Source organism: Bufo bufo, chromosome 8, assembly GCF_905171765.1.
Source record: "Bufo bufo chromosome 8, aBufBuf1.1, whole genome shotgun sequence".
In the NCBI taxonomy this organism is placed as follows: Eukaryota; Metazoa; Chordata; class Amphibia; order Anura; family Bufonidae; genus Bufo; species Bufo bufo.
The window spans coordinates 211,435,489-211,457,305 of NC_053396.1; the positions used below are offsets into that span (position 1 = coordinate 211,435,489).

Sequence of the window (21,817 nt, forward strand, 5' to 3'; positions counted from 1 at the left end):
ATGGAGTATATTATGTTTTTTTTTTTTTTATGGGGACCCATTGAAGTGAATGGATCCACATATGGGCCGCAAAAAAATAAATGCCACGGAAACGGAAAAAAAAAAAATGTTAATGTGCACGAGCCTTTAGTCTTTGTAGCATGTAATAGGACACTGTTGCAGTTCTTTGTTGAGAGAAATTGGGGCGAGGTCCCTTTAAGAGTTGCCTGCCTCTCCCTGAGACCTTGCTGCAGCTGTTCCTGTGAAAGTTTCTGATCTCTCACTGTCACTCTCTCTTTTCTGCATTGTGGACACAGACACCTAGATTCCTTCTCCCCGCCACAGCCTGACTCCCTCCAGCAAGAGCAGGTAAGTCCCAGGCCCCTTGGATTGTTACACAGCAGGTGCTTAGATATTGCAGAGCAGGGTGTCCAAACTTTTGCAGGCAGCTACCTGTCCCCTGAGCTGCTGCCACCTGTTTCCTGGTTACATATCCCTGTATAGCCCTTTGTGCTGCTTCCTTCATATTGTGTTTCTCTAGTCAGCAGTTACATTTCAGCTTTTTGTGCTGTTTTTGCTGTTTTGTGTTCGGTGATTATAAAGCTGCATTTGTGCATTAAACTGGCCAGACCTCATTTGATAGATTTACTACTCTCATTAACTGAATGGATCCTGATGTTGCTGCCTTTGTGCTATGTGGCAGTGTTCACCCCCCCTTTTGTATTATTTTTTTTTTATTAAGACACCCTGAACCTACAGTACAGTGATTTTGAAAAGTGTATTTCGTAATCGGAGTGGTTGTCATGCATATGGATTCAAATGCAGGGACAATGTCTCTGCGCTGGAGATATGTAAGATGAAGTTGTAATAAATGGAGCAAATATTTTTTCTAAATCTCTTGTCAGTCGTCGCATTAGAAACACAGTAGCCGGCCTCTCTCGTGGCCTGAGATGGCTGAGCGAAACGATAGTGCATTCAGTTGCACGTCAGACTTTAAATGGGCGCTTTCTGACGTCAAAAGGTGCCCATGAGAAATTAAAAGCAGTGTCTGACATTTAGTGTTGAGTAGTGTTGAGCGAACTTGTGTTTTAAGTTCGGCGTTTAAAGTTCGGGTTATTAAAGAATCGCGTTATGGATTCCGCTACCACGGACCATAATGGAATTTAGAATCCATAATGGGATACCATAACGAGATACTTCGATAACCCAAACCCGAACTTTAGACGCCGAACATAAAACACAAGTTCGCTCAACACTAGAGATGAGCGAACTTCTGTTTTAAGTTCGGCGTCTAAAGTTCGGCTTCCGGTTAGCGGAGGATCCCGATATGGATTCCGAATTCCGTTGTGGTCCGTGGTAGCGGAATCAGGCCATTATTGATTCCGCTACCACAGACCACAACGGAATTCGGAATCCATATCGGGATCCTCCGCTAACCAGAAGCCGAACTTTAGACGCCGAACTTAAAACAGAAGTTCGCTCAACACTACTCAACACTAGTTATGGATAGTGTTGAGCGAACTTGTTTAAGTTCGGCGTCTAAAGTTCGGGTTTGGGTTATCGAAGTATCCCGTTATGGATTCTGCTACCACAGACCATAACAGAATTTAGAATCCATAACGCGATTCTTCGATAACCCGAACTTTAAACGCCGAACTTAAAACACAAGTTCGCTCAACACTATCTGACATGTTTTGGGTGGGAGGGGGTCCTGCTCAGGACGATCCTCTCTAGTCTTTATTTAAAGCACTTATATGGCGCTGACATATTCTTATAGCGCTGAAATTTCCCCCGGGATCAATCAAGTGTATCGTATCGTATTCCCCAGGGCTTTACAGACATTATCATCAAGCTGTCCCCAATGGGGCTCACAATTAGTGTTGAGCGAGTCGAATCCGCCGACGGGGAATTTGATTCACCACAAAGCCGAATTTCCTCTTGCTTCATTGTAGTGAATCGATTTAACCTGAAATAGTGTAAAAAAAAAAGAAACATTTATCATCCGAAATCGCGTGGCGACGTCATCTCGGGCCGTGCGAGATTTCGAGCCAGATCTTCAAGCAAGATGGTGGCCGAGCAAATGGAGTCCGTAAGTATGATTTAATCTTTTTATTTATTTTTTATTTATTTTTTTTACCTGACATTTTTCACTGCATTTTTACTATCGGACGCCGCAATCATGCATGATCGCAGGCCTCTGTGGGGTGCAATGATGGGGAGTGGCGCAGTCGCAGATTTTGTTGCAGAAATTTCCACGACTAAAAATTAGTTCCGCTCATTTGAATGGGGCAGAAAACACATGGATTTCTGCAAGTCTCATTAAGGGCTCGTTCACACGACCGTGGTGTTGGCCCGCATCCGAGCCGCAGTTTTGGCGGCTCGGATGCGGACCCGTTAACTTATATGGGGCCGCAAAAGATGCGGACAGCACTCCGTGTGCTGTCCGCATCCGGTGCTCCGATCCGTGGCCCAGCAAAAGTTATGAGTCCTGTCCTATTATTATTTTGCAGACAAGAATAGGCATTTGTATAAAGGGCTATCTGTTCCGTTCCGCAAATTGCGGAAGGCACACGGGCGCCATCCGTATTTTGCGGACCGCAAAAGATGGCATGGTTGTGTGAACAAGCCCTAAGGTGAATAAAAATGATGAATGCACACACAGGCCACGTTTTCGCCCGGAAAAACCTCAGCACAGTACAGTACCAGCATTTATATTGCCAGCGCCCGTTCTGTTCCGCAAATTGCGGAAGGCAACACAGACGGCTTCCGTTTTTTGCGGACCACAAAAAACGGGACGGCCGTGTGTATGAGGCCTGTTTCAGAGTAGCTCTGACGCCAGAATTACACCGCTCCATATTGGACATAACTGCTAACTACAGTGCTGCTCCCATTACCTTCAATGGGAGCAGTGCAGCGGTTACCAGCTGTGTAATTCCAGCTCTGACTTCTGGAGCTACTCTGGAACAGCTGATCAGACTGGGTGCAGGATGGTGAACCCCTGCTGAACAGATATTGATGGCTTATCCTATCAAAATCCTGGAATAAACCTTTAAGGCCCCTTTCACACGGGCGTTGCGGGAACATGTGCGATTTTTCCGCACGAGTGCAAAACATTGTAATGCATTTTGCACGCGCATGAGAAAAATCGGCATGTTTGGTACCCAAACCCGAACTTCTTCACAGAAGTTCGGGCTTGGGATTAGTGTTCTGTAGATTGTATTATTTTCCCTTATAATAGCATTCTGAAAATAATAGCATTCTGAATACAGAATGCATAGTACAATAGCGCTGGAGGGGTTAAAAATAAATAAAAATAAAATTTAACTCACCTTAGTCCACTTGATCGCGCAGCCCGGCATCTCCTTCTGTCTTCTTCTTTCCTGTGTTACAGGAACAGGACCTGTGGTGACGTCACTCCGGTCATCACATGGTCCGTCACATGATCTTTTACCATGGTGATGGATCATGTGATGACTGGAGTGACGTCACCACAGGTCCTTTTCCTGCACACAGCAAAAAAGAAGACAGAAGTGATGCCGGCTGCGCGAGCAAGTGGACTAAGGTGAGTTAAAAAAAATAATTTTTTATTTTTTTTAACCCCTCCAGCACTATTGTACTATGTATTCTGTATTCAGAATGCTATTATTTTCCCTTATAACCATGTTATAAGGGAAAATAATAATGATCGGGTCCCCATCCCGATCGTCTCCTAGCAACCGTGCGTGAAAATCGCACCGCATCCGCACTTGCTTGCGATTTTCACGCAACCCCATTCATTTCTATGGGGTCTGCGTTACGTGAAAAACGCACAAGGATGAGCATGCTGCGATATCCACGAAACGCACAAGTGATGCGTGAAAATCACAGCTCATGTGAACAGCCCCATAGAAATGAATGGGTCCGGATTCAGTGCGGGTGCAATGCGTTCAACTCGCGCATCGCATCCGCGCGGAATACTCGCCCGTGTGAAAGGGGCCTTAGAGTGCTGTGGATATTTTTCCTTAGGCCTCATGCACACGAACGTATTTTGTTTCCGTGTCTTTTTTTTTTTTTGCGGATAGGATGCAGACCCATTCATTTCAATGGGTCCGCAAAAAATGATGTCCGTTCCGTAGCCCCGCAAAAAAAATAGAACATGTCCTATTCTTGTGCGTTTTAGGCATTGTTACAATGGATCCACAAAAGAAAAAAGGATGCCATACGGATGTCGTCCGTTTTTGCGGACCGCAAAACACATACGGTCGTGTGCATGTATCCTAATTATGAGAAAATGGTGGCAGCGTGCTCTGAGTGGCTTAAAAACATAAAAACAATTCTACTCACCTGATTGATCCCCATCCACTGTCCTTTCTACACTGCTCTGGTCCCACCTGCTCTACTTCTTGCTTCCATCTTGACATACAAAATGCCAGTTCAGCCAACCACTGCTGCCAGCAACTGGCAGAGAGAGCATTTCCGCTGTGACAGTAGCAGGAAGAGCAGCGGGGACTTAGGCTTCTTGCACACGACTGTATGGCTTTTTCAGTATTTTGCGGTCCGCAAAAAACGGATTCGCAAAAAATACGGATGACGTCCATGTGCATTCCATTTTTTGCGGAATGGAACAGCTGGCCCCTGATAGAACAGTACTATGCTCTATCTTTCCACGGAAAAACATATATTTTTTTTTTTTTTTGCAGTTCCATTGAAATGAATGGTTCCGTATACGGAACGCAAAAAACGGAACGTAAACAACCGTTCACTTCAATGGGTCCGGAAGCACGGAACGGAACCCCACGGAAGCACTACGGAGTGCTTCCTGGGGTTCCGTTCCGTGCCTCCGCACCGCAAAAAGATAGAGTAAATTCAATCTTTTTGCGGAACGGACAGATCACTTGATTGGGTCTGCGATCCGCAGGCGGCTGGCCCACGGTCGGTGCCCGTGCATTGTGGACTGCAATTTGCGGTCCACAGCACGGGCATGGAGGGGCAACGGTTGCAGTGACAGAACACGGAAATAGCTTCATTTTTAGGCTCCATTCACACATCCGCAATTCTGCGGAACGGAATTGCGGACCCATTCACTTCCGGGTCCCCAATTCCGATCCTGAAAAAAATAGAACATGTCCTATTCTTGTCCGCAATAGCGGACAAGACTAGGCATATTCTCTTAGTGGCGGCAATGTGCGGTCCGCAAAATGCGGAACGCACATTGCCGCTGTCCGTGTTTTGTGGATCCGCAAAACACGGATGTGTGAATAGACCCTTATATAATGTTTTTAAGCTACTGTGAGCTCACTGACATTTTTTTAGGCTGGAAAACCCCTTAGGCCCCTTGCAGATGAGTGTGTGCGGATTAGGTCTGGATGCGTTGCGAATGCGTTCAGTGAAAAATGCGCGATTTCGCAAACAAAGTCATTAAATTTTGTCTGCAATTGCGTTCAGTTTTTATCGCGCGGGTACAATGTGATTTAATGCGTTTTGCACGCGCGTGATAAAAAACTGAAGGTATACAAACGCCTCTTAGCAACCATCCGTGAAAAACGCATCGATGCGATTTTCACGCAGCTCCATTCACTTCTATGCGGCCAGCGTTGTGTGAAAATCGCAGAATAAAGATGCTGCGATTTTCATGCAACGCACAAGTGTTGCGGGAAAACCAATGCTCATGTACACAGCCCCATTTTAATGAATGGGTCAGGATTCGGTGCGGGAGCAAAGCGTTGGCATCACGCATTGCACCCGCGCGGAATACTCTCTTGTCTTCAAGGGCCTTATAATGTGAAAACCAGGAAAGGATCGCAACAAGAGAAAGTATAAAATCCATCTTGTATAAAACCAATTCTTGAAATTTGTGCCATATTGATAAACTGACACAACCTTAGGCCTCCTGCACACGACCGTTTTTTCCCCCGTTTACTGGCCGTTTTTTGCATTCCGTATACGGAACCATTAATTTCAATGGTTCCGCAAAAAAAAACGAACACATACGGAAATGCATCCGTATGTCTTCCGTTTCCGTTCCGTTTTTTGCGGAACCATCTATTGAAAATGTTATGCCCAGCCCAATTTTATCTATGTAATTACTGTATATGCCATACGGAAAAACGGAAACAAAAAACGGAACAACGGATCAGTGAAAAACGGACCGCAAAACACTTAAAAAGCCATACGGTCATGTGCAGGAGGCCTTAACCGCTTACTGAGGCATATAGAATCCTGTCCATAATAGCTTTTCTTGTGTACTTACCTGCAGAAAACATCAGAAATGTACAACAGATAGCAGTCAGCAGATTGTACCTGCGAGATATATAATTTTGCACAATCTTCACTTTCCATATTTGGCAATGAAATGTTCTGGGCATGACCTCATATACACTACTGACATAAAGTTAGGGATATTTGGCTTGTGGGTGAAATCTCAGGATGAACCTAAAATGCACTCTAACCTTTACAGGTGAACTTTTGAATGCACATGTCCAACTGTTCAGTGTTTCAGTACTTTTTGCACAACTTGCTGTTCTCTAACAAGGAGCTTAACGGCAAAATTCATAACCTGTGTTTGATCCATGAATCGCCTGTCCTGGTTCAATTTTAATTGGTATTTTAAACAGTCCTCCTCATCATGCTGTTCACATTTTGACATAAAGAGACCAAGACAACACCTAACAATTGATCAACGGTACCTCGCCATTGCGAGGCTTCCAGCAGGATGTTCTCAGACGGAAGTGGCCCCTGAGCTTAGATTGTCACAAAGTGTCATCAGCAGGTTGTTTCAGAGATACAGAGACTGGAAGAGTCACAGAAAAGCATAGAAGTGGACGTCCTTTGGCCACATCCCGCACTGATGACCACTTCATTGTGAACAATGTCCTGCGGAACCAGATGATGAATGGACACATTTAAGGGAGCTGAGAGGCACCCAAGTGTCACGTAAGACCATTCAAAACAGTTTACATCAGAGTGGTCTGTGTGCTAGACAACCTGCAAGGGTACCTGACCACACCACTCTGCATCGGCCACTGTTCTCAACAGATGAGCCTTTGGTGGTGGTGGTGTTACATTGTGGGCAAGTATGTCTAATCAGTACAGAACTGCCCTACACTTTGTGAATGGTCCAGTGACAAGCCCATTCTACTTAAATAACCTCATTAATCCAGTCATTGTGCCTCTGCATGAACAACACAGGCCTAATTTCATCTTCATGGAGGACTGCGCCAGCTCATTGAGGTCGCATCATTAGGGAACGGCTGCTGGAGACTGGGGGACCTCAAATGGAGTGGCCTGCACTTTCTTCAGACCTGAATCCCATTGAAAACCTATGGGATCAGCTGAGTCGCCGTGTATAGGCTCGTAACTCTGTACCCCAGATCCTCAATGACCTGAGGGCCGCCCTTCTCGAAGAGTGGGATGCCATGCCTCAGCAGACAATAAGGCGACTTGTGAACAGCAGGAGACGTCGTTGTCAAGCTATAATTAATGCTCAAGGCCACATGACAATTTATTGAGACGCTGACCTTTTGTGGGGGTGTACCCAGCACTGGGGTTGGGTTTTGTTTCAATAAATAGTTTGAGATAATGAAATCACCTTTGCTGCTTCTACTTAAAGAGGACCTTTTACCAGAATAAAGCATCTAAACTAACTATACAGACGTGTAGAGCGGCGCCCAGGGATCCCCCTGCACTTACTGTTATCCCCGGGCGCCGCTCCGTTCTCCGGTTATAGCCTCCGGTATCTTCATAGTTAGGCTCCACCCAGGGGAACCTGCCGGCGTCTCTTTCTCCTATGCTGTAGCGCTGGCCAATCGCAGCGCTCAGCTCATAGCCTGGCTATGAGCTGAGCGCTGCGATTGGCCAGCGCTACAGCATAGGAGAAAGAGACGCCGGCAGTTTTAGATGCTTTATTCTGGTGAAAGGTCCTCTTTAAATGCCCGACTTTCATGATGTAATATCACTTTATGGCCTCATGTACACGGCCGTTATTTTGGTCCGCATCCGAGCCGCAGTTTTGGCGACTCGGATGCGGACACATTCACTTCAATGGGGCCGCAAAAGATGCGGACAGCACTCCGTGTGCCATTCCGCGAATTGTGGAACAGACGCCATCCGTGTTTTGCGGACCGCAAAACGCACAACGGTCGCGTGCATGAGGCCTATGGTGAACTTTTTATGTTTTCCATAAATTTCACCCGAAAGCCAAATATCCCTAACTTTTTGTGAGTAGAGTATATTATGTGTAACTACGTTGTCACACTGACCCGTTATTTTCTGTGGGGCCATGCACATGTCATGCGCATGTTGTTTTTTTTTGCAGATATGCTTTTTCACTCTGCAGATTATAGAAATGTTCTATTGCGGTCCTTTTTGTGGATTAGAATATCCCTTTATATTTGAAAAAAACCAAAAAAAAAACGGAATGCACACAGTAGGCATCCGTATTTCCCCAATCCGTTGTTTGCGGACCAAAATACAGCCACAGCCGTGTGCATGAGGCCCACTTTAGATATGAAGATTTTAAGTTTCATACATTGTGTATTTTTCTCCTCAAAGAAGACCAATGTATTAACTAGTAGATACCATTCAGTATAGCTTATGACCTGTGTGATGTTAGGGCCGCACAATAAGATCTCTCTCCACTTCTGTTCATAATCACCCTCTCGTAGCATCAAGTCTCAGAGAGAAACAGCAGCAGCATCTCCCTCCTCCCCGCTACTGTTTGTGTTACTCTAAACTGAGTATTTGGGGACTGAGGATGCTCCTGAAAATGTATAGATATATAACACAGGGGATCTACCGGTATATATCCTAGGATATATAGCAGTAGATCCCCTGTGTTATATATCAGCCTTATACATTTTTCTGATTGCGGATGATATTGTATTTTTAATGTCAGTCATTGTGATTCTGTTTATGCTAGATTGTATTAGATCATGTACATCCTTGTAGGACTTAATGAAATATACATATTTATATCTGTAATTATGTTCATAGGCCGTGAACAAGGTCTAGGATGGACCGAAACGTTGGCCATGTCGTGCTGAAAAATTATGGATTGATGAAATAAATTCTTAATTGCAACACGTTACTTTGAGTGCCGTGATATCTTATACCACTAATTGCAGTATTCTGTTCCAGGCATAGCCGGACACAGGCGGGACCCACTAGATCCCTTTCACTATAAGAGGTTCCATTGGGTTTCTGGCATGAATGCCAGCATTGTGCCAGTCAAAAATCTATGCATAGAAGAGTATACTGGAATGGTCTTATCCGGTGTAGCCGTACACAATGCCAGGGCCTGCCGAATCCTGTTCCCAGCATGGATGTTGGCTGTAGATGTGGACTTAGCCTTAGCTAATTAGAATCATACAGGAATTGAGATGGTTGTTTCCTGTGACCTTTTCAAAAGATGCCCAGGAATCTAGAAAAAGTCCCTCTACATGACAACCATGTAGGACAAACAGACCCCTCAACAACAATGTGAATTCAACCTACACGTTCCTGTTTGCCTTCTCTCATTTGTTTTGTTATTTACATAGCACGGCTATGGTCGAAAGAAAAGAAGCAGTGAAGAGCGTGGAGCGCCCTACAAACAGACCCCATAAACATAGACCCAGATGAACTCTATGACGAGGATAAATCCTTGCAGACAAAATAGCACTAATATAATCTTGTTACCAGGGTTTGTGTTTGAAACGTGGGCTGCTCCATGGAATAGAATGCAGATGGTAGTAAATATTTTCAGACACCTTTTATTAAGGAATTCTAACTTAAACAGAACCTATAATTTTAATAAATTTCTGGCAAGTCAGAAGTTTTAACTGGTGGTGGTCCAGGCACTGAGATTGCTAAAATGAAGTAGTAAAAGCTCTTGGCTGATCAGTGATCACCTTCTCGGATTCACTCAACTTGGCTTTCTTTGGAGAGCAGAGCAAGTAGTATATGGTTTCATGAAAAATCTATATTCTTTCTATGAATCCACGCTAATGCTTACTTTCTTCTTTGGTGGCACTCCAGACAAATTGAACAATTTCTGTAGAGTCCTCACAGATTACAGTTGATCGCTTATGGTCCCAGGTGGTGGATACTTTATGATTAGATCAGGGTGACCCGTCTAACAAAATAGGGCTGTCTAAGGACTCATGCCCACGAGGGTAAGGGCCCCGTTCCCGTACTGGGACCGCAAATTGCGGTTCGCAATACATGGGCACTGGCCATGTGAACTTCGTTTGCTGATGTGGACCCATTGACTTGAATGGGTCTGCGATCCTCAACATGCGGCCAAAGACAGAACGTGTTCCATCTTTTTGCATTGCAGAGGCACAGATGGGAAGCCCACGGAAGCGCTCCATAGGGCTTCCGTGGGCTTACGATCCGTGCCTCCGCTCTGCAAAAGATAGGTGAAGTCCTATCTTCAGTCATATGGTCGTATGTTGCGGATTGCAGACTCATTCAAGTCAACGGGTCCTCATCCGCACCACAGAGTGCACACGGACAGTGCCCGTATATTGCAGAATGGCCGTTTACAGTCCGTGATACGGGCACTGAGCCAGTACACTCATGGGCATGAGCCCTTAGACTGGCAGATGAGGCTGAAGGAAGTGATCTGCTACCGGCAAATGATTTTTTTGTGAATGCATAAAACATGCGATTACCACATGAATGTAGATTTGATTGTTCACCGGGTAATCGGCGACATTTGTCGCGCGCCAATTTTTATAATGGCAGTCTATGGTGTCGCACTGCAACATGCGGCGACTGCGCGACAGTCGCAGAAAATCCATTCGAGATGGATTTTTTTTGCGACTGTCGCAGTCGCAGCATGTCGCGTGTTGCAGTGCGACACCATAGACTGCCATTATAAAAATTGGCGCGCGACAAATGTTGCAGTGTAGTTGTGCCCTATCTGTTGCGCAGACCTAGCCTAAAGCCACAAGCCACTGCCATCATTTATTTTTTATTTTTTTAAGCTGACAACCATTCCTTTAGGAATATGTCTAACCATATAACTGTAATGGGGTCAGTTGCATGACAGGGAACACACTTCCTCACTACAAACTTTTTCCTGTGTTCTTTGGCTTTAATTTACTGGTTTTGTTAAACTTTTGTTTTGTTTTTTTTCCCCACACTTATACTAGTTTCAACTTTTACATATGAAAGTTTCATTACTTTCTCTTAGGGCTCATGCACACGAACGTATTTTCTTTCCGTGCCGGTTCTGTTTTTTTTGTTTTCTGGACAATTTATAGAACCATTCATTTCAATGGGTCCACAAAAAAAACGGAAGGTACTCCGTGTGCATTCCGTTTTCCGTATTTCCGTTCCGCAAAAAAAATAGAACAAGCCCTCGATTACGGGCAAGGATAGTTCTGTTCTATTAGGCGACAGCTGTATCGTTCTGCAAAATACGGAATGCACGCGGATGTTATCCGTATTTTTTGCGGATTCATGTACTGAACCTCAGTTATAGCCTGTATAAAGCCTCATTCACACATCAGTGATTGGCGCCTCCACAGACATAAGGGAAAGATCTGCTCCTGTTCTGTGTTTAGAGCCGCACCTGGTTTTGGTTCACAATCAATGACCGAACACTGATGTGTGAATGAGGCCTAATACTTCATAGCTGCATTCACAATTCTCCAGGATTCAGAGGTGAAATCTCCCATCATTCTTTGCTTGTTCTCCTGGGTCTTGTTTTGAGGATTTATATTTTTTGCTGAGAACTGGCTGCAGTCTCTTCACCGTCATCCCATATTGGGAACTCTAAAACTTCTCTCTGCATTTTAGGAGCCCAACTGACCGGTCAGTGACCTCTCTGTCAACAATTATAATGGCTGTTTCCGCTGGCAACTAGGAATATTTTTAAAGCCTCATTAATGAGGCCTTAGGTAATAGGCAAAGTAGAACAACCTCCACATGTCGGGCAGTTTTTTTCATATGGATATGCCATACAATAATGCGGCCATACATTACATACTTAATACCACATTACTGTGCCCATATAACATGCAGCATCCCCCCAAAAAATTCCCTTTTAGGTTAAATAATGCTGCAGCATAGTCTCCAAATAATACTACAATGTACTCTAATCTTCCCCACCAATTTTTTTTTTAAATCACCACCATGCAATACTATGCAGTATTGGGTGATTTTAGTTTGCTTCTGGGCTGTCCTTCTTTGAGGACCCACAGGATATCTACAGAACACGTAATAAACGTCCAATAGTAGTGGATCCCAGCTCTGGGGCCTGCTTCTGTCTCAAGAATGAGACCTAGTAGTGCTCTGCTTCACTGTAGCACACTTTAAGGAGACCTGCACCTATTGGTGGGCATTTGCCGGTTTTTTGGAAGTCTCATAGCAGTGAATGGAGAGAGTCACACATGCATGGCCTGCTCTCCTTTTCACTGCAGCATGTCATAAGGAGACAGCTGGGTCTGAGAGACCTGCACCTATGTCCTATTCTGTGGATATGCCATAAATGTCCAGATGGGACAACCCCTTTAAGTGCACTGGGGGAGCAGCTTGACTGTGATGTACAGAGAGTATTGACCTGCCTTACATCCCCTGCCCTCTGCTCTGAGTTACAACTTTAGTGGTCTCCTGGTTGGATGATATTGCTATTGGTCAGCACAGAGGGAAAGCAGCTTGTTGCGGAATCTGTCAGAATAAAAGTTCATATTCCTACTACTCCTGATGATAAAAGCTCCACAAAAGGTATATTTGTCCTGCTCTTCCCAGCCTCTATCTCAGCAGTTTAGCATGGTCAACACTGCTGACTTATTCCTTTTAATTTTGTACTAAATAGATAGGAAATTAATAAAATTCACTTTTCTGCCCTGGTCCTCTGACCCATACTTCTGCCATCAGGAATCTCAGGCCCCGATACAAGCAAACTGTGTGGACTCCCATCACCGCTCTGCTCACATTCAGAACCTTTCTTTTGGACCAGGCCATTTTGCCATACACATTAGATTTTAATTTTTATCAACTTTTATTATGGGGGAAAAAATTAAACGAAGAAACAAATTTACAAATGATTATTGGTATTTAAACCCAAGACCTTCTGTATAGGCAGACAGAAGATTGACCTCTAGCCTATAGCCCTCCCATGTAGAGTACTTGTTTTCTATACTTAAAAAGCTAATTACTGGTTACTTTTTAGGCATAATATGAAATAAATATTTAATTACTGAATGAAAATGTGTTATTTTTGATATTTCTGTTAATTGATCACCATAGATAATGTGTTCACAATATTGTGCAGGTTATTAGAAAGGCAGGGTTTTATGTGGATCATAAAGAGAAGGTATAAAGGACAGACGCGATCTCGCCTCTGTATCCACACCTGCTTTTGGCTTCTAAAACGGCATCAGGAAACCTGAACATATAAACCCAGCCTCATACGTCCTCTGATCATGAATCTGATGCTCAGGAAGGGATGTTGTGATGGAAATAAAGCTTGTAATAAATAACCTTTTTGTTTAGTTGGTTTGTGAGGCCAACAGAAAGGACAGGCTGGGCTTCTATGCTGAGATTTTTTGATGCTTTGAGGAACAGATCATAAACTGAGATCTCCTGTAAAGAAAAGACACAGGGACATATTTATAAGCCCCTGCGCTAGCGGTGGATCGCCGAAGTTATGTAGTGGCGCCGGCCTCTACATAACTTCGTCGGATCCACCGCCGCTTATAAATGTAAGGGCTCATGCATGTGTGCCGCGCAAATTGTGGTCCCCAATGCATGGACACCATCCGTGTGGCTGCCGTAGACTGATGCAGATCCATTCAACTTAAATGGGTCCATGATCCGTCCGCACCGCAAAAAAATAGAACATGTATTTTTTTGCGTTGTGGAAGCACGGACAGAGAACCACGGAAGCACTCTGTAGTGCTTCCGTGGGGTACCGTGCCTCCATTCTGCGCCGCACCTTCCAGATTGCGAACCCATTCAAATGAATGTGTCCGCATCTGTGATGTGGTGCAAAAACGGCCGATGCCCGTATATATTGCAGACCCGCTGTTTTGCAGGCCTCATTACGGGCATGGACCGACAATGGTCATGTGCATGAGCCCTAATACAGCTTCCTTGCTGTCTAAGGGTACTTTCACACTTGCGGCAGGACGGATCCGACATGCTGTTCACCTGCATTCTTATTATAATTATATTTAAAGGAGATTTTGAAATGGATGGCCTATGCTCAGGATAAGTCATCAATATCTGATTGATAGGGGTCCTGGGAGATGGGACCCTACCAAGCAGATATTGATGGCCTATCCAGGAGAAATAACTCAACACTTATTTTGTGTATGGCCAGCTTAAGTTGACCTCCCTGCTGACAGGGCAGAGAATGGCACAGGGATTCCTGGAATCTGTGTCATGCCCCGCCCCCTCGGGCCCTGAATTAGTCATTGTGCAGTTTTGCAGGGAGTGTTCCTCTGAAGACCAGATTGGATTTCTGAAGACAATTGCACACTGTTGATGAAATGGCTTGTGTCCTGCAATTGTCGGTGTCTCTGACTCTTCTTGGTATACATTGTTTTGGGGGAGGATACTTTTATTTGAATTTTTTTCTTCTTTTTAGGATTTAAGTGGAAACAACGTTGAAAGAGCCCTTAGCAGGCAGGCATCTTCTGCGGAATGGATGTGTAAGGAGGGTGTGTTTTATTGACCTGATTTGTCCACTTTTGAAGTATTCTGGTGCCACATCAGTGTATTTTAGAGCAGTGTTCCTCAACTCCAGTCCTCTGAGCCCAACTGCCAGTCATAATTTGAGAATATCCCACAGAATGAATACCTGTGGTAAGTCCAGATGCATTTGACAGTAATTTTATATCACTTGCTCAATACTAAGTAAAAACATGACTGGCAAGTGGACCCTGAAGACTGGAGATGAGGAACTCTGTTTTAGAAGGAGAGCACAGTGAAAGCAGTGGCATAACTAGAAATTATTGGCCCCACAGCAAATTTTTGAACAAGGCCCCCCACCAACAACTTCTTCGCAACCTCCATTTTCCGTGCAACCCTGTAGCTAGTCAAGATCATTCTCTCAGAAGAGGCCCAGCAGCCGCTCTGTTTCCTACATGTATATATACAGTCTGTCATGTCACTGTATGTAATGTCATTGTATAATACTGTTGAGGGGGCCCTGACAATAAAATCTTTTAGTCCTCCTCCTGGGTGGGCCCCAAAGCAACCACTTCCCCTGCTTACCGTACAGCTACGCCCCTAAGTGAAAGTGTAGTGCCCAGGAGCACGAATACATTGGAGTATGGACATTTGTGGACATCTTCCCATATTGCTGCTATGCACAGCCATCAACGCCCTACTTTATTGTTTACACTTATACTATTTTATACTAAAACTGTATGTTTATTGTAATATATCCTTTTCATTTGCACTGCACTGTGAAAAGGGTTAAAACACAGCTAGCTAATAGTGAGAGACTTTGGGACTTTGCAGCCTGTACACTGAGAAGATGGTAAGTTTCCACAGCTACCACAAAGGACTATACAGAGCTTGTTTTTTGTGGGAAAAATAGACACAATTTTTTTTTGCCGGTCTGGTTTAGCTCTGACAAGCAGTTGTTTATGTCTGGATACTGTTTAGCTGTTCTCATTGACTTGTATTGAGGCACAATACAAGTCTATGGCAGCCATGAACTGCGACATTGTTTGTGTTAGGTTGTCCTTCACCCACTAGAAGGTTCTGGATCTCTTAGAAACTGTATAAAAGTATTGCAGTCAGAGCCCCTACGTGTCTGCAGATAGGGACCAGTGTTTAGTAGAAGAAACTCTGCCAGACTGCATAAGTGACCAGAAGAAGGCCCTGCACGATGACTGAACCACAGACTCTGTGTCACAAGCCCTATGGCCAGGGTACCAGCCTTCTGAGATAGAGAGGGACAGCCAGCTCAGGCCTTAACTCAGCACAAAACCTTCTTCTCCTAGGGAGGAGACTGGAGAAGTCAGCCCTATGCCTCGCCTGTATTGTTTTGTACCTGAGTTCCTCCAGTAAAGAAGCACACTGGTTTACTGCAAGTCCTGACTACCTGGAAATATTTCCCATTGTGGTTCTGGTTCACCATACCTTACCATCCACTCCAGAGAGCAGAAACATGTGGTGACACCTCAACGGTGTCTGGTGGATCCAACGTGATTTTGGGACCCTCCAGAAACCAGGTGACTGCAGAACTTCATTAGTAGTGAACACGCATCTGCAGCTTTATATGATTTTATTGTTCTATCTGTATAAAGGCAGATCATATCACCTGAGGCTGCAGAACAAGGGAGGGGACATCTGAGCTATTACCTCATTCTGTGCAGTCACAGCTCTAAGGCCTAAATTCTGGCATCAATCATTTGTAATTATAAGGTTTACATTTGTTGGCAGAAATCTACAGAATCCGCTTCACGTCTTTCCTGAAGCACAAGAAACCAGTACGCAAAACGGTCTCTTGAGACCGCTACGGTATATGAAGATACACTGCAGCCATATTCAACTCCGATCTCTCCATTCAGAACACATGCATGCTTGTCCAAACCAAGTGTGCATGAGTATGAGGAAGTCTACGGCATTCAGCCCACAGTCTCCTTAACTTAAAGGGTACCTAAACCTTCACACCAAGCACAGAAGGTGCAGAAGGACTTCAGAATGATCTACACCATCTGCTCTTGCAGCATGTGGAGTACGGATCCTATATGCCAGTGGTGGTGAACCTATGACTGTAGTATTCGGGTTCATTTGCCGTGTTGGCACTTTGCGATATGTGGTATTTGGGTTACACTTTGGGCACTCAGTCTGTAAAAGGTTCGCCATGCTGCAAGAGCAGAGCTGATGCAAGCAGAATGTGCAGATCATTCTGTAAAGCGCTGCTGCTGCTGCACCTCCCATGCTTTGCTTTCCTGGGTCCCAGTGCAAAAAGTTGTATCAGGATCTCCCACCTACCATGAGTCATTTATAATATTGGCATCTTATTATCTTTCAGAGGAGTCTAATGTGACTACTACCTCTATGCAACTAAATAAGATGCAATGGACGTATAGGACCTCTGTACATGTGTAGTAAATGCGCAGTCTTTTTCATCCACAGGTGCAGTGGTTTTTGCCCTTCCCAACCTGTTTATTAAGAAACTAAGAATAGAGATGAGCGAATTTTGGAAAGGTTTGATTCAGCTGATTTGCCAAATTGTACAAAAATTTTTGCTTTGTGACGAATTACTTTGTCACGAGGGGCATTTCTTTGTAAGTAGCAGGTGCAATGACGAGGAGCTGCGATAGAGCCGCTCCCCATCATTTTACCCCTCAGATGCCGCGTTCATACATGATCGCGGCATCTGAGTGTAAAAACTGTGTAAAATTAACATACACATTTTTTTGAATCAAACTTACCAACTCAATTTGCTCGCGACAGGCCGGCCGCCACTATCTTGCTTGAAGATCTGGCACGAAATCTTGCACAGCGCGAGATTACATCATCACGTCGGCCGGCGTGGTGACGTCATACGTCACTGTGCGCAGGATTTTGGATGAGATCTTCAATCAAGATGGCCGCCTATCGTGAGCAAATGGAGGCGGTATGTTTTTTTTTTTTTTTTTTTTTTTTACACTATCTCAGGTTCAATCGATTCGGTAACACGAAGCACGAGGAAATTCAGCTTCAAGGAGAATCAGATTTATCCTGAAATTTGGATCGATTCGATTCGATCATCTCGAACTAAGAAGTGTGTCAAACTAGATCTTTCATGAAGTATCAGCTTAGTCTCCAGTTTTTTTTTTAAACCTGTCAGACAGTGTGAATGCTCTCCTATTGTCATACCCCCACTGCTTCCTATTGAAGGCAGCAAGACCTATATAGCGGGTACATGTGCAGCAGCCAGGTATGGGTGGAGATTATTCTGTATTTGTCGTGACGCCAATTGCGGTGTGCACAGGGTACTATCACAGGGCCCTTCCAAGGTGTTATAATGCACGTCCCAGATTAGGAATGCCAGAGCGGTGTAATGGCCTATAATGTCTCTGTAGTTTGGTGGTAGTTGTGTCACAGTGTCTCCTACCTGGGTACATCCGGACTCCTGGCTCCTGGCTCACTTGCAATAAATTTGAGTGTAGTGATAGTAGGAGTAATAGAGGAACTTTGCAGAATAAATGATGTCCAGACCTTTAGATGAAGTTCAAACGTTGCTTTACTTGAAATAACTTGCATCCAAGCAGTATGCAGCTTTGGTCTCTTGGTCCCAGCAGGTTTTGGCAATGATTGGCAGGAATGGGTACTTCTGCTTTAAATGTGGAGCTTGCAGGATAAACGTCTGCTTGGTAGCTCTGTAACTATGGCAGGATTAGCTTCTGCACTTATCTGTGTGGGGACAGACTAGCTGAGGAGGAATTGGCTTCTCCTCGGTCTCTGGACTTGGCTCACAGATTGATTCTCAGGGGATGCTTTCTTCCTGGAACTCTGGAGTTTGTCTGTAGTTTCTGCATCTTCATCTAGTAGAGCTGAAGGTGCTCTAGCTGGGATATATATGGACATGTCTCAGCCGAGACTATGTCCTTGCTGTCATCCCTAAGAAGGGGTTCTCCTGGACACCATCACACAGCCTTCCCCTAGCAGGGTTGGCTGGCACGCTCTCCCTAACTTCCTTCTTCACCCATACTGCAGGATGTGGGTCCAGCCAACCTCTCCACAGAGGGGAGCTAAGCTGGAATAAACCATTCCAGCTCAGATTCACTAAACTGTAACTTGTAGCTGCCAATGAATTGCTGCCACCTACTGATAACTAGGCTAATTACATGAACAATTGCATTCAACATAGATTTATATGCACATTTGTGGAAGACATAAGCAAAATCATATCTGATGACCGTATAAAGGCTCCTAGGAGATAGTAGCGGGGTAGAGGCGTGTAGTAACACAACTCTGGGGTGTTACACATGTAAAGTGGAAGAGACCAGGAGAGTCCACATGGTGCAGGGATGGTTCCACCCCGCATCCATGAATGAATTGAAATGTAATTCTATAGTGATGTCACTCAGGAGGATGGCCAAGGCAGCACCTATAGTTCTTGCGTATAAAATCAGGGGGGGGGGGGGGGGGGTTGTAAGCAGTGTCGGACTGGGGAACCTAGGGCCCACCAGTAAAATTTATTTTGGGGGCCCACCGTACGGATACATTCAAATATAATACATATTTTAACAAGTTTTTTTATATGAACATAGACTGGTTGAGGTGCTGTACATTGTATATATGTATGTAGTGCAGTAAGTCTACTGTATTATGAGCCACTTGTGCAGGGGGTGGGAGACTAGGGGCCCACCTTGCTCAGGGGCCCACCGGGGGATTCCCCTGTACCCCTGTGGGCCAGTCCGAGCCTGGTTGTAAGTGTAATTTTTTTTTACAATTGTTGCACTTTTATGACATTGTCTGTCTTGAGATGCAGTTGAATTCCTCGAAATCAAGTGAATAGCCATGTCGTTTGCACAAAAAATATATTCCCTATAGCGGGCATCTATGATCTATAAAATATAGAATGATACAAATATAATCTCCAACAACAACTTGTACTATTTTCACTACCGGTTCCAAGGAAACCGTACAATACAGGAAAATAACCTGGCAGAGAGACTTGTGTAGTGCGTAATGTTTGTCTGGGATATATTTATTCAGTCAGCTATTCACCTTTCTGTCTTTGTTGGAAAGAATCTGAAAGACTTTTGCCAGAGGCAGTGTGAGACAAGTTCCTGTACTGTACACGTTGTTTCGGACATATTTTAGCGTAGGGATATGTCTTGACATAGATAAGTTTTATTTATTGTCTTAAGGGAATTGCATGCTATCCAAAGCCCCATTCACACTTACAGTGGAATCCAGACCTTTTTTTTTGTGTTTTCCCAGAGGGGCTCTATGTGTGAACATCTGCAATATCTGTCCCAGACTTTACCCAGACTTTTTCTCCCCAGAACCCTAGTTTTAACTGCGGGTTTTGTCCAAGTGAGCACATGTGTGAATACAGCAGTAAATGTTCCAGAAAATGACAGTGGGCCATTAAGGTTCCTGCCCCTTGCCTAGGGACCTGGAACATTTCCTCCTGTAGTGAGAACACACCCAACATGGAACATCTCCGGGCTGATAGCTACATGTGTGAAAGGCCAACTCCGGTAAATCTCCAGACTTGATCATCCGGAAATATTCTAAAGTTTTGATGTGAAAACAGTTTATCTGTATTGATAGAATATGTATCCTACTGGCTGCCCATTGGAACACTGACCATGCAGGGTAAGTGATGGACTCGGAATGTGCACCTTCTGAAAATTCACGTAATAAAATAAATTGTGCAAATTCCACAGTGAAAGTTGAAAACCCAGTCAACTGATCAAAGCCATACGGTCGTGTGCAAGAGGCCTAAGGCAAAGAAGATTTTTGAAACCCAAAAATAAAATGAACGCAAGACAAAAATAAACAATTCCGAAGAACTTCTCATGGAACTTGGACAGAAAAAAAGGCAAATACCACAAAAAACAAATAGTCATCCCCTCCCTTTGTGTTCTGTTTGCACTTTCTGCATACAAATGAAGGTGGAGGTGTTTGGCGTCCTGCTTTATGAAATCTGGAAAACTGCAGAAATATGATTATTGTGGATGTACACTGTAATACATGAGGCTCCAGGCATTGTGGATCTGTTCTCCACACCGTTGCTAGTATGTTAATGTTTATTTGGCTGTATACCATTTTTGGGGTCCCGTGTAGATGGCCATATTTCGGCTGTCTACAGTATCAGAGTTGTACAGAGCAGTAATACAGGCCTCACTGAAGTGTTTACTACACGTCATGCCTAAACCCTACGGAAAGAAAATTGTGGCATTCGGCTTTGGATGGAGTTTCATAGAGCTGTTCTACCGTAGAAGTATTGCTAGGATAGAATACCACAATAAGGCCTCTTTCACACGGGCGTTGCGGGAAAATGTGCGGGTGCGTTACGGGAACACCCTTGATTTTTCCGCGCGAGTGCAAAACATTGTAATGCGTTTTGCACTCGCGTGAGAAAAATCACGCGTGTTTGGTACCCAAACCCGAACTTCTTCACAGAAGTTCGGGCTTGGGATCGGTGTTCTGTAAATAGTATTATTTTCCCTTATAACATGGTTATAAGGGAAAATAATAGCATTCTGAATACAGAATGCATAGTAAAAAAAAAAAAAACATTTTTTAACTCACCTTAGTCCACTTGTTCGCGGCCCGGCATCTCCTTCTGGCTTCATCTGATCTCTGTGCAGCAACAGGACCTGTGGTGACATCATTCCGGTCATCACATGGTACGTCACATGATCTTTTACCATGGTGATTCACCATGGTAAAAGATCATGTGACGTACCATGTGATGACCGGAGTGACGTCATCAAAGGTCCTTGACCTATAATTAATGCTCACCACAGGTCCTATTCAGTAAAGGGGACAGAAGGAGATGCCAACATCGCGATCAAGTGGATTAAGGTGAGTTAAATGATTTTTTATTTTTTTTTAACCCCTCCAGCGCTGTTTTAGGCCTCATGCACACGACCGTTGTGTGCATCCGTGGCCGTTGTGCCGTTTTCCGTTTTTTTTTCGCGGACCCATTGACTTTCAATGGGTCCGTGGAAAAAACGGAAAATGCACCGTTTGGCAGCCGCATCCGTGAGCCGTGTTTCCTGGCCGTGAAAAAAATATGACCTGTCCTATTTTTTTCACGGCCAACGGTTCACGGACCCATTCAAGTCAATGGGTCCGTGAAAGAACACGGATGCACACAAGATTGGCATCCGTGTCCGTGATCCGTGGCCGTAGGTTAGTTTTTATACAGACGGATCCGAAGATCCGTCTGCATAAAAGCTTT

General features: G+C 44.4%; 1 protein-coding gene across 1 annotated transcript in view; it reads left to right on the top strand.

Annotated features, from left to right (window-relative positions):
* The first annotated feature begins 222 nt into the window (after window positions 1-222).
* SYTL4 (synaptotagmin like 4) overlaps window positions 223-21,817 on the top strand; it is a 56,169-nt gene continuing 34,574 nt past the window's right edge. The window contains exon 1 of the mRNA XM_040405346.1: window positions 223-348. The gene's annotated coding sequence lies outside the window, so the exon portion shown is untranslated. The remainder of the gene's footprint in view (window positions 349-21,817) is intronic.